The sequence below is a fragment of the Crinia signifera genome, chromosome 2, assembly GCF_055691185.1.
Source record: "Crinia signifera chromosome 2, ASM5569118v1, whole genome shotgun sequence".
Lineage (NCBI taxonomy): Eukaryota > Metazoa > Chordata > Amphibia > Anura > Myobatrachidae > Crinia > Crinia signifera.
Genome location: NC_139218.1, coordinates 384,773,290 through 384,786,764, shown reverse-complemented (window position 1 = coordinate 384,786,764; position 13,475 = coordinate 384,773,290). Strand labels below are relative to the sequence as shown.

The following is a 13,475-nucleotide window of genomic DNA, read 5'->3' as shown; positions in this document are numbered from 1 at the left end:
GAAACGCGGGGCGTATGCATAGGGAAATGAGGCTAAGTAGCCCCTCACGCCCCTATCCACCCCCTTTGCGGTGGAAAAAAAAAATGTGCGGCGATTTCGCCTGCACATGCGCAGAGTGCCCTCTGCACATGCGCAGAGCGAAAACATCGGCGGAACGGCCGCAAGCGGCCGTTACCGCTTAGATCAGAATAAGGGCCAATGGCTTTTTTACTCAACATATTTGTGGGCCAGATGCACTAAGCTTCAAAAGTGCTAAAATGGAGAGTGATAAAGAACCAACCAATCAGCTCCTACCTGACAATTTTCAAACCCAGGATGTAACATCTCAGTAAGCAGCTGATTGGCTGGCTGTTTTCATTCTCCATTTTATCCGCTTGATACATCTGGCCCACAGTCTGTGACATGGCAGGTAGGAGCTGATTGGCTGGCTGTTTCTCACTCTCCATTTTATCACTTTTGAATCTTAGTGCATCTGGCCCTGTTAATGATATAAGTATCACCGGCCTTGCTCTTGTCTATTACAGTATCAATTCCACAAAAATAATAGATGTGTCTGTAATATAAATCACTGTAGTCGGCAATGAGAAGATTAACGGTGTTTGCTTTTTCCCCTCTGTTTCGTTCTCCAGGCTAGCGGCGAAGGGATTTGGGGCCTTATTCTAGTTCACTCTTTCTGACAAAATCCTTCTTAGATGGACAAAACCATGTGCACTGCAGGTGGGGCAGATGTTACTTGTGCAGAGAGAATTAGTTTTGGGTGGGGTTTTACTTCAAAGTGAGATCTATATTGCAGTGTAAAAATAAAGCAGCCAGTATTTACCCTTCACAGAAACAAAATAACTCACCCAAATCTAAAGGCCCCCATACACTATGCGATTTTGGTCCGATTTCATCCGATTTCGGCACTTGGTGCCGATAATCGGATGAAATCGGCCCAAAATCGTATGTGTGTGATGTCTGATCCGATCCGATGCGCGGTCCCGTGCGCATCGGACCGGATCAGGGAGGTCGGACGGTCTGTACATACGATCACGTCCGACCTCCCTGTATGCATATGCCTGCCACCTGACAGGCATATGCATGCAGACACCGGGCGGGCAGCGGGTCCCTGAGCACCGGCTGACTGACCTGGCCGGGCGGTGGTGCGTGCGGGCAGCGGTGGTGGGGGCGGGCGGCGGGTGCGGTGAGCGCTGCTGACCTGGCCGGGCAGTGTACTTACTTACATAGCAGCAGCAGGGACGGGCAGCGCAGTGGCGGCTATTATATTTTGAAAATACTTGTCAAATGACCGGCCGCTCTCTGATTGGCCGGAGAGCTCTCAGCCAATCAGAGAGCGGCCGGTCATTTGACAAGTATTTTCAAAATATAATAGCCGCCACTGCGCTGCCCGTCCCCGCTGCTGCTATGTAAGTAAGTACACTGCCCGGCCAGGTCAGCAGCGCTCACCGCACCCGCCGCCCGCCCCCACCACCGCAGCCCGCACGCACCACCGCCCGGCCAGGTCAGTCAGCCGGTGCTCAGGGACCCGCTGCCCGCCCGGTGTCTGCCCGTCCCCACTACTGCCGCTGCCCGCCCCCACTACTCCTCACCGCCCTGCAGCTCCCCGGGTTTTTTTTAACATGGGATAAATCGCATGCGATTTATCCCATGTAAAAAATGGCACATCAAGTGCCAAATTGTATGTGAGCCTCCCGGGGAGCTGCCGGGCGGCTCGCAGGTAAATTGGGTCCGACTTGTCCCTAGGACAAGTCGGCCTAATGTATGGGGGCCTTAATTCTCTGAACATTTTACATCTGCCCCCTGCAGTGCACATGGTTTTGTCCTTCTAAGAAGGATTTTGTCAGAAATAGTGAACTACAATAAGGCCCACTATCTGCAGATCGGCGGGCTACATACTGTATAATTGCATTGTTGGCAAGTAACAAATTAAATGATGTTACTAAGATCACACAGGTTCCTGCGTAATTTGGACGGCTCTCCGGATGGGGTAGATTGCAATGGACGGTTCCCCCTCAGAGACAATTTACACAGCTGCAAAACTTTCTAATACATTTACTGGTGAATAGAAATACAAGTATTGTATAAACATTGTGCGTCCCTGACAGAGAAGCCTACATTTATCTCTGGCTGCTGTAACAGTAAATGAAAATAACCAAAGTATTAGATACAAATGTACACACCCTTCCATTCTGCTATCCCAGACGTCTGTGTAATGTAAACAGTCCTGATACAATGCAATCAGGCAGTGTGGTATCATCTCCGGTGAGGTCTTCCCATGGGGAACGTTGTCCAAGAGACACAAAGCAGTCAAATATTTTTTGAGAGGAGTTCATAGTGAGTTGAACACTTCCAGGGGTGCAAATCAACAAAGTCTTCCTACAGAAAGGAAAAAGAGGAGATTTATCAGCAAATAAACACATATATTTTGCTAAACTTCTAACTGAAGTTTGGAGGCGTTGCCTGTTGCAACCAATCACATACTAGATATCTATTTAGTACATTCCAAGGTCTGATTGGTTTGCTACTGGATTAATAAGTACCAAGGGCATAACTACCAGAGGCACATGTGGTGCAGCTGCTAAAGGGCCCAGAGCTGAGGGGGGACGCCACCTTTCTTGTGTAAGTTAAATGTGTTATATAAAATTATCTTCAGTGTTTGTTCTATTGGGGCCCTTACAAACTTTTGCAATGGGGCATACAAATATCTAGTTACGCCATTGTTCTAGACCTGTGGCGTGACTAACTGCTAACTGGACCGCTGCCATCATCAGGTCTGTTGCTGCTCTGCTGTCGGCCCGCCGGGACCAGCAGATTTACCTGTCTGCGATGCCGGCGCTCCTCCTGATACAATGAAAAAATGTCCCTTATAAAATGTCCGTTGACTCACAGCAGACAGTTATTAAGGATGAAAGAGGAGGCCTCTACCATCCTCAATAACTCTCTGCTGTGAGGGAGCAGCCATTTTGTCAACGTGGCGGTCCTGTTAACGGAGCATCAATAGCCCCCGCAGACCTCCGGTGCCCAAACAGAGTTTTTTTTTATGCCACTGCTTCTAGATTTCATTTAAAATAAAAACAGCTGCAAATAATTTCAAATACCCCCATGATTAGGAATCTAGGGCCTAAATTACCTGATTGCAGGACAATCAGACTTGCCCACCTTCCCGGGGGGGGCGGGAGGCGGACCCGATTATCGGGAGCCTCCCGTCCATTCCGGGAGGGTAGGCAAGCCTGGGTTAGGGATAGCCTGCCAGAGGGAATGGTTAGTATTAGGCTGCGGAAGGGGTGGCTATTTAGAATACTAACCAAAATACATCAGCATTTTGACCGTAGGGATCCCACTGTCGGCATTGTGATATGTGGGGTGATCATCAACGGGATATCGTAACCAACTCCATGATTATTGCAATGTAAGTAAGGTAAAGCTTCTTTCAACTCAGACAGTCCCCACACTGAGGAGTCCACCTTCTCTGGGGAGCTGAGTATTAGTAAATTCCATTATAACTAGAGATGAGCAGTTCAGATTTTGTTGAATTATAGGAGAATTTGGCGCCATTTCTCACACACTTCCACAACCTGCGCACAGCTCTGCTGAGTGTAGTCTCTGTGGGGTGTTAATTACTGGTAGTGGTGTGCTGACTGCAGAATGGTCACTCTGTGTGGCAGAGGGGTGTTGTACAGTGCAGAGGGGTGTTGTGCAGTGCAGAGGGGTTTGTGCTGGGTATTGTACTGGTCGTGTGTTAGGCAGGCTGTGTCAGTGCTCAGAGGGCAGAGGCTGTCAGTCAGTGTAGTGGGGTACAGTAGTACACAGGCAGGCTGTCAGTCAGCTTTTCATTTTTTTTTCTTCATTGTGGTGTGGGGTGTGCTGTACTGCAATCCAATACACCATATACTATACTGTCAGAAGTTCCGTGTGTGATTGTTCTGCCTCCACGCAGTGTTATACAAGCTGCGCATAAATATTTTTTTTTTTTAAATTGTCTCTTCTTTATTGTTTGTGTGTACTGCACCCCAATACACCATATACTATACAGTCAGAAGTTCTGTGTGTTAATAACCAGCCAGCTGGCTGCAGAACTTGGCCTAAATTGAATGAAAACAACATTGTGAGCTGTAAAGTGGTCAAAATTGTCTGGAAAGGGCTGAAAATGTATTTTATTGAGGTTAGTATTACCCTAGGGGAAAAAAATGCAAAAATAAAATTTTTAAAAAAAAAATCCAAATCCAAAGTCTTTCACTGCCGCTCAACAAATCCAAATCCTAATCCCGGCGACTAATCCAAATCCAAATCATCGGCCTTGGTGCCCATCTCTAATTATAACCGATGTCCTTTCGCCACTGCTGCATCGATTTTAAAAAAATCTTTGTTTTTGACACTTAAAAATAAATATACCCAAAAGCATTTGTTAAATCGCTGTGAGCCCCAGGGATTGATGTATGACCCAAAACTACAAATCTCTCTCCCGCATTGTGTCTGCGCGTGGGATCGTCTCGTTATAACCCCCGGATCAGCGCGAGTTACAAAGTTCACAGGGTAGAAGACTGCGGCCTTTTAAATGGAGCCAGTGACCTTAGAAAGTTGTTGCCGTTACTCCCATAAGGCCGTTCTCATGTAGAAATTAAATACAGAAAAACATCATTCTTTCCCGGGAACGGCATACTGGCTTTTAATAAGCGTCATTAAACTCTTAGATTGCAGCCAGAGGCCGTCAACTTTTCAACCCGTATTGAGTTGCAAGAATTCCTCCCTACCTTGTTACCGTGTTTAAGGAAAGCTTGGTAACTTGTCCGCAGCCCCCAGTTTGAATATCGATCTTAAAAGCGCTCACTTCACTGCCTCAACTCTAAATGCCGTTTATCTCATCTCCAATGCTTAAGCTTTCACGCGCTAAAGCCCAGCAGACTGGAGAAAATGCCAATCTGCAGGGTAATGATCGCCTTTCTTACATCGTTATTGCTGGTAACAAGGGATTTCCTCTTGTTGCCCTGTTTATGGATACGATACGTTTTGCGTTAAAGTTTTTAAAAGTTACTCCCAACCTTATTTGTGGCGGGACAAATTCTGCCACCAAAGTTGCGGCATTTAAAAAAAAACTTTTACATTTTTCGGGAGTGTAGGGTCGAATGTACACGCCCACATAGCATTGACCACACCTTAATGGCACTGGCCACACCCCCACGTCTCACTATAGGCACTCAATCGCTTTCAACTCCAGGCCCATGTGCCCTTTAATCTGGCCCAGGCTGGTGCACATTCGCGCAGATGTGGATGGCAACCAGTGGACAGATACTCGGATGACTAATACAAAAAAAAATTCCTTTATAGCCTAATGCGTAAAGTGGCTGCGATTCGGACTGTTTTACGGTGAAATCTGAATCAGGCCCTGTATGTCGAAGAGTTTATCATGCAAACTTATGGTATGGTAATTATAATGTCATTCATTCAAAAGTTACTTTGCCATACCTTACAGCATTTCTGCATGCAAATTGGGACAAGATACGCCCCACCCCTATTCTACTAATCCCAACTAACCCAAAACGCATGTGTTCGGATGGAGCGCGGAACCTCTGAAACAGAAAGGCATTTATTTTGGGGTGCTGAGAGGTTGGCAAAGTTCATGGGCCCTGACCTGCCAAAGTAAAGCCAGGACGCCCAGTCCCAGATTTCAATGTGTCTGGCCGCCCCTAGGAACAACATTTTTGGCCAAAAGAGAGAGAAAGGTAGGAAGGGAAAGAAAACGAGGGAGAGAGAAAGAGAGAGAGAGAGAGAGAAAGGAAGGGAGCACAGAAAGAGGGAGGGAGAGAGAGAGAGAAAGGGGGAGAGATAGATAGAAAGGGAGAGAGGGAGGGAGCACAGAGAGAGAAAGGGAGGGAGGGAGAGAGAGAAGGGGAGGGGGAGAGAGAAAAGAGGAGAGCAAGAAAAAGGGAGGGAGAGAGGGAGAGAAGAGTAGGGGGGAGAGAGAGAGAAGGGGAGAGAGAGAAAGGGAGGGAAAGAGAGAAGGGGAGGGGGAGAGAGAGAAGAGGAGATAGAGAAAAAGGGAGGGAGCTAAGAGTATAGGGAGAGAGAGAAGGGGGAGAGAGAAAAAGGGAGGGAGAAAGGGAGCACAGAAAGAGAAAGGGAGGGGGAGAGAGAGAAGGGGAGGGAGAGAGAAGGGGAGGGAGAGAGAAGGGGAGGGAGAGAGAAGGGGAGGGAGAGAAGGGGAGGGAGGGAGAAGGGGAGGGAGGGAGAGAGAAGGGGAGGGAGGGAGAGAGAAGGGGAGGGAGGGAGAGAGAAGGGGAGGGAGGGAGAGAGAAGAGGAGAGAGAGAAAAAGGGAGGGAGAGAGGGAGCACAGAAAGAGAAAGGGAGGGGATGAGAAAGGGAGAGAGAGAGAGAAGGGGAGGGAGAGAGAAGAGGAAGGAGATGAGAGAGGGAGGGAGAGAGAGAAGAGGAGAGAGAGAAAAAGGGAAGGAGAGAAGAGTAGGGGGAGAGAGAGAGAAGGGGAGAGAGGGAGCACAGAAAGAGAAAGGGAGAGGGAGAGAGATAGAGAAAGGGAGAGAGAGAGCACAGAGTAAGGATGGCCATCGTTGCCATTGCCATAGATGGTTGCTATCAATGGCAATAGTGCAACTGCACATTGATTATGGTATACTATGCAATAGATGATCAACGATGGTTATACCTATCGATGGTCATCCATTTTCTTTGACTGATTGACCCATGGGCCAATCATCACCTGGTTATGGGGCTTCATGGGTGGCAGCGGCAGCGCTATACTCCATGCCCCGCCCCCTTGGAGGAGGAAATAAAACTATTCGGTTATGCTTGCCATCGATGGAGGTAAACCATCTGGCTCTCCCCCATCGATGGCAAAACTATCCTACATCGGCCATAAACCATCAATGATTTTGAATTATCAATAGTCGATGGCCATCCCTATCGCAGAGGGAGCTCAGAAAGAGCGGGGTGCTCTAACACAAAAATGTGCTAAAAACCCAGTTATCAGGGCTTTTACTGCATTTTCATATGCTCTAACGCCCCTCCGTCGTGTCAGCGATGGGGAAATCTGTCCCAGGCGACACCCCTAACTTGGCATGGCCAAAAAATATTCTGCAGCACCGTTCCTCTCCTATGTAACACATTGTGACATCACAGGTGAAGCGCTGCAGACCTGCAGAAACAAGGACTTGTTTTAAGAGGTTCTCCCTATGCATCAGCCGACTAGCCCGGCAGTAAGAGCCAAAGGTGGGCCCCGCTCTGTGTCTGGGCCCTGGACTCCGGTCCCCGCAGTTCCCCCCTGATGGCAGCCCTGCAAACAGCCAATTGTCCTAACAGTATGTTTGTGGGGTGTGGCAGGAAATAAAAAACTGCAGCCGCACAAACATACATACAAACTCCACACAGTGCTTTGGACAGGAACTGAACGCTAACCACTGTGCCACCATGCCGCCCTGCTGTAGAGATCCAACCCTGCTTATAAGTAAGAAATTGGGACAGTTGAGAGACGATGGCCTTCCCCGTATTCGCTATGAACTGTGGATAAAGGTGCCAGAAAAAAAAAATCATTTTTAGAATCCAGCAGGTGAATCATTTAAGTTTTCTAAGGAAAGGAGAGAATTCAGTCTCCTCGTCTTCCCCAGAGATGGGCTTTGAAGTGCTGCAGAGATTCACTATCTTCTCTCCACCCTCCTCCCCTGTTCCTGTTCTCTCCAGAGGCTCCCTGTTATAGCCTATTGCATGTGGATTTGCAGAGTGTGTAGATGAAATGTTTGATCGCTGTACACAACACACGTATCTCAGCCATAGGGAACATGAGACGCGACACCGCCTGCCAGCAGACGAGCGTTGTTCTGTGCCCTGGCTATCCTGATCACCGCATCCCCTCACGCCAGTTATGCACTGAGTCATAATTACTGGGATTCGATTGTCACTCTTGTTTACGTCTGCCTGTAAGCCAGGACGTGGGCATGACCGGTCTTAGCCTGGGGACTGTCCAAAGTTATTTGGGACTACAAGGAGCATGGAAAGTTGGTGCGTGGGGCCAGGACAAGCGGGGGCCCATCTTCCTGGTCTGAGCGAAAGACAAGCTGGTAATCCTGCACTAAGTGGTAAGTGGCAGAAGCGAGTGTACGCTCGGGCAGAGGTCAGTAATGGATTTTGGTGCCACAGTTAGTAGCAGGCGGAGAGATAAAAGCTTCTCCAAGGACTCGCCGAGAATGGAATTATCTGTATTTTCTAGAAATCACACTTTACCGTGACTCGCAACAGCATTTAACAATCAATGCATTTGCCTTGACTGAGGGCATGGAAATTCTTACCCTCTAGTGCTGTGTTTGCTGTGAATGGCGTTCTGCGGTTGGCTAAGAGGCTGCGCCGGGAACCTTGAGCGCTGTGCACACTTACAGGTGTTACGGTACTTAAAACTTATTTATCTTTGCTCACGTCTCTATGACGACAAGCTGAAATAAGCAAGGATTATGTTGCCCATACACTTGTGAGATATCGGGTAGAATCATGCGACTGCGATAAATCGCAGCAACAAATCGCGTGGATTGCACACCACTCGCATGTGTAACCGAACGTGCTGCACGGGCACGCCGGTCCATTCTCACATCTGAAGATATTATGCGTTGCTCATATTTATGCATTGCATGTGGTTTTTTAAATGCATGCGATTTGCCGCAATGCGATGGGCGATCTATGCTGATTTGAAATGTCATATACCAGGGGTTCCCAATCCTTTTCCAATCACGGCACCCTAGAGTATCAGAATTTTTCCAAGGCTCCCCTAGGCCCCAAAAAATATATATCAAATTAAGTAGATTATGTTTATATGTGGTTCTTAGGTTCAGTTATGTGGTAAAGGGCAGGATTTGGTTCTGATTGTACACATTTTATGATTGGCAGCCACCAGCACTGGTTTTGTCCATAAATAATTGATCATAAATAATTTGAATTGGTCCTGGATGACCAACCCAAGGCACCCCTGCAAATGTCCGGAGGCACCCCAGGGAGCCTAGGCGCACAGTTTGGGAACCACTGTCATATACTGTACCTCCAGATAGCCCAGCCCTCATTCCATCAACCGATATCAGGTCGCAAGGGGCATGTGATTTATCTCATGATTGTATGCACATCGAATGTGAAAAAAAGCACTTCAGATGCGATTTACCGCATGGAGAGCTTCAAGGGAAATCACAGCACCATATTGCATCTCATACAATCACACATATAATTGGGCACCATAAGGTTCACTTCCTTAAAGTGTAGTGCATGCAGGGGGGGGGGGGGGGGGGGGAGGTCTGAGTACCCAAAAACACCCTTCTTGATGAATTGGTGCAATTTGTGAGTCAGTGGAGAGTGGGCGAAGCCAATATGACTTAATTCAATTAGAATGGGGCTTAGTAATATCATGCCTAGTCTCCTCTCCATCTACAACCTGCTGTAGATAAGACAGGGTGGATTCAGTATGAAATCCCAGCGGTCGGGATCCCGGCGTTCAAAATCCCGACGCCGGAATCCCGACAAGGGGGGGACGTGGATCGCCCCCACCCCCTTGCGGGCTCCCAAGGAGGGAGAAATTGTCTGGATTTCGGTGGTCGGGATTCTGGCGTCGGGATTCTGAACGCCGGGATCCCGACCGCCGGGATTTTAACTGCATCCCGCATTCACTAGAGTCCGACACTAGGTCAGACTCAAACCTAGGGTTACCGCTAGCAACACGTGTAACTACGCACGATTATTCCATCATGCATTATACACATTGCAGTTTGCACACTTCAGAACCGTCGCAGGACTGACAATTATCGGTAGACCGTGCAAGCGCACTGTACGAAGTTCCCCCACCAATAAAGCCAGCAATGACCATTCACAAGAGGATTGACAGCTTCCGGCGTTTAATAGTGGCACAATGGTGGTTTCTGGGATTGTAGCGGAAGGGACGACATCAGCTGCTCCACTCTCCCCACGGCCATCGCAGAGTAGACTTATGCGGCACTGCACATGGGGGGGGGGGGGGGCATTCGGTGGTGTTTGAATTGGAATAGATTTCCCCCTCTTCGCACGGCTGCGATGCCATTCGCAGCCATGCACAGGGGAGGGATTTCACTCTGGCGGGGAGTGGGCCATCTGCTCGCTGGGCTGCAATCAGGTCTGAATCGGCCCATTAATCTGGGCTCAAGGACATTCATTCCGATGTCGTTCCCCTCGCTGCAGTGTGCATCATTGCAACCTCACGGCGAATGCATTTGCTTCTGTGTACTATCGCTAAGAAGAATGTTTGGTCCCCTGAGTCTTTTAGATTGTAAGCTCTCACGAGCAGGGCCCTCTCTCCTCATGGGCTTCTCGTAGAATACTGTATAACTTTGTGACTGGTAAAATAGCGTCAGTGTCCGCTACTGCACCTGTTTTTTATTTACCATGTACTTGTCCTAACTTGCATTTGTACTGACAATCACTGTTTTCTTGTATTGTTCTTTGCTCATCTATGTATTGTCAGGCGCTGCGGAACCTTTGTGGCGCCATATAAATAAACAATACTAATTAATAATATAAGTAACATTGGCCCTTATTCTGATCGGTGCGGGACGATCAGAATATGCGGCCGCAACCGTGCAGGCGAATCCCCGCCTTCCATACGGATCGCCACCTGCCGTCCGTACGCGGATATGTGGCGATCCGCATGAAATTGGACGGGGATACGCCTCCTCCATGGTGGGAGCAGCCACTGCATTCGATGGTCGCCGAACATCGAATGCAGGGCCGCACGCTCCACCAGGTCCCGCAACACAAGACCACACGGACACTTGTCCGTGTGAAAACATGTATGGGGGCGGGCAGCTGACATCCGGCGATGTCAGATGCCCGCCCCGTACCCACGCGTCACGGCCTCATTACCATGCATACGCCCCGCGTTTGCATGGGAACGCCCATGAAACGGGGGGCGTATGCATAGGGTAATGAGGATAAGTAGCCCCTCACGCCCCTCTACGCCCCCTGTGCGGCGTATAAAGAATCCGTGCGGCGAAATCGCCTGCACATGCGCAGAGTGACCTCTGCACATGCGCAGACGATCAACATCGGCGGTCCGTCCGCAAGCGGGAATATCCGCACCGATCAGAATAAGGGCCATTAGGACCATACCAGAATTGTAGTGAATCTGTGCTGCATCTCTGTATGAACGCCATCGGAACGCATACACAGTGCGACAGATACATGCGCAGATGAAAAACATAGTTCCTCATCGCATTATTTGACATCGCCGCAGCCTCCATCAGGCCCCAGGAGAGGAACAATAACTGGTAATACTAGTAGAATAATGATTACACACACAAGGCATATGTACTAAGCCTGGTGAAGTGATAAAGTGGAAGGTGATAACGCACTAACCAATCAACTCCTTACTGCCCTCTTTCAAACACAGCTGATTGGCTGGTGCGTTATCTCCTTCCTCTTTACCAATTTATCACTTCACCACGCTTAATACATATGCCCCACAGTAACAAGAAACATACAGTAGGAGATAAATAGTAACAGTATAATCTATAATGATTGTACTACTTTCAGGGTCACAATAATCTGCAGATGTGTCGTTGTACTTCTAGGATCCTTACGCCATGCAGCACGATACGCCCGATGTGAGGTGCCAAGTCCTGTGCAATTCTTACATGTTGGGCGTCTTTTATCTGCCGACACTGTGCCTTGGACTGCTGTCTTGTTGCGGCCCCAGTTTAAGGCTTGCGCAGTGGTACAGGCGCAGATCTGCATAAATCACAATGCGCAATTTCTGCGGGGCTTGTTGACTTAACCCCATTGTGCAATAATTCTCATTTGCAACTGACACAGTCTGAGTATCCCTTATCCAAAATACTCGGGGCCAGAAGCATTTGGATAACGGATTATTCCGTATTTCGGAATATTTTTGTGTTTCAATGAGGTATCTTGAGGTATCTTGAGGTATCTTGCATTTATGTTGTTTAAACACTTAAAACACATGACATACACACAAATATATTTTATTTGTGCATGAAACAAAGTGTGTGTACTATCTCAGGCACTGAATTAGAATGCCAATCAATCATTTTCTTGCACATATTTAGTGCCAGTTACAGATGTCCCCAGTAGTGCCAGTTACATATCTCTCACATGCATTTAGGTCGACATACAGGAAGATCGACATGGGTTAGGTCGACAGCGCCATTAGGTCGGCATGGGGAAGGTCGTCATGGGGTTTTTCACATATATTTTTTTAGCCGACATGTGCCGACAGGCGGTATTTCATGTTCTACCATCCACTAGGGCATGGTGGGAGAATAAAGTAGTGGCATAGCGGTGCTACGTTTCAGTGTCCCTATCGACTGTGTTGAAATTCGGGACAAAAAAATCTGAAAACCCCCATGTCGTCCTAATGCTTGTGTCGACCTAATGACCCTGCCGACCTAACCCATGTCAACATACAGTCATGTCAATTTTCCTGCAGGTCTACCTTAATACATGTTGACCTAATGGTGTCGACCTAATGCTTGTTGACCATCCTGCTGTCTACCCAAAGATCCATACCCCCTCAATAGTGCCAGTTATATTCATATCCTCAGTAGTGCCAGTTACAGATGTCCCAGTAGTGCCAGTTACATTCATATCCTCAGTAGTGCCAGTTAGATTCATATCCTCAGTAATGCCAGTTATAGATGTCCCCAGTAGTGCCAGTTATAGATGTCCCAGTAGTGCCAGTTACATTCATATCCTCAGTAATGCCAGTTACAGATGTCCCCAGTAGTTCCAGTTACAGATGTCCCAGTAGTGCCAGTTAGATTCATATCCCCAGTAGTGCCAGTTACATATCATATCCCCAGTAGTGCCGGTTACAGATGTCCCAGTAGTGCCAGTTACATTCATATCCTCAGTAATGCCAGTTACAGATGTCCCCAGTAGTTCCAGTTACAGATGTCCCAGTAGTGCCAGTTAGATTCATATCCTCAGTAATGCAAGTTACAGATGTCCCCAGTAGTGCCAGTTACATTCATATCCTCAGTAGTACCAGTTACATTCATATCCCCAGTAGTGCCAGTTACATTCATATCCCCAGTAGTTCCAGTTACATTCATATCCTCAGTAATGCCAGTTACAGATGTCCCCAGTAGTGCCAGTTACAGATGTCCCAGTAGTGCCAGTTAGATTCATATCCTCAGTAATGCAAGTTACAGATGTCCCCAGTAGTGCCAGTTACATTCATATCCTCAGTAGTACCAGTTACAGATGTCCCCAGTAGTGCCAGTTACAGATGTCCCCAGTAGTGCCAGTTACATATGTGCCAGTAGTGCCAGTTACATTCATATCCTCAGTAGTGCCAGTTAGAGAATGTCCCCAGTAGTGCCAATTACATTGATATACTCAGTAGTGCCAGTTACAGATGTCCCAGTAGTGCCAGTTACATTCATATCCTCAGTAGTGCCAGTTAGAGAATGTCCCCAGTAGTGCCAGTTACATTCATATCCTCAGT

General features: G+C 48.0%; 1 protein-coding gene across 19 annotated transcripts in view; it reads left to right on the top strand.

Annotated features, from left to right (window-relative positions):
* The window catches only part of TENM4 (teneurin transmembrane protein 4), a 929,900-nt gene that overhangs the window by 249,394 nt on the left and 667,031 nt on the right, over positions 1–13,475 (top strand). The window contains exon 1 of one of the 19 annotated variants that reach the window (XM_083170224.1): positions 7,943–8,085. The exons of the other annotated variants lie outside the window; for them this stretch is intronic. The gene's annotated coding sequence lies outside the window, so the exon portion shown is untranslated. Of the gene's footprint in view, positions 1–7,942; positions 8,086–13,475 lie in introns of those variants that run through there. 19 annotated transcript variants of the gene reach the window in all.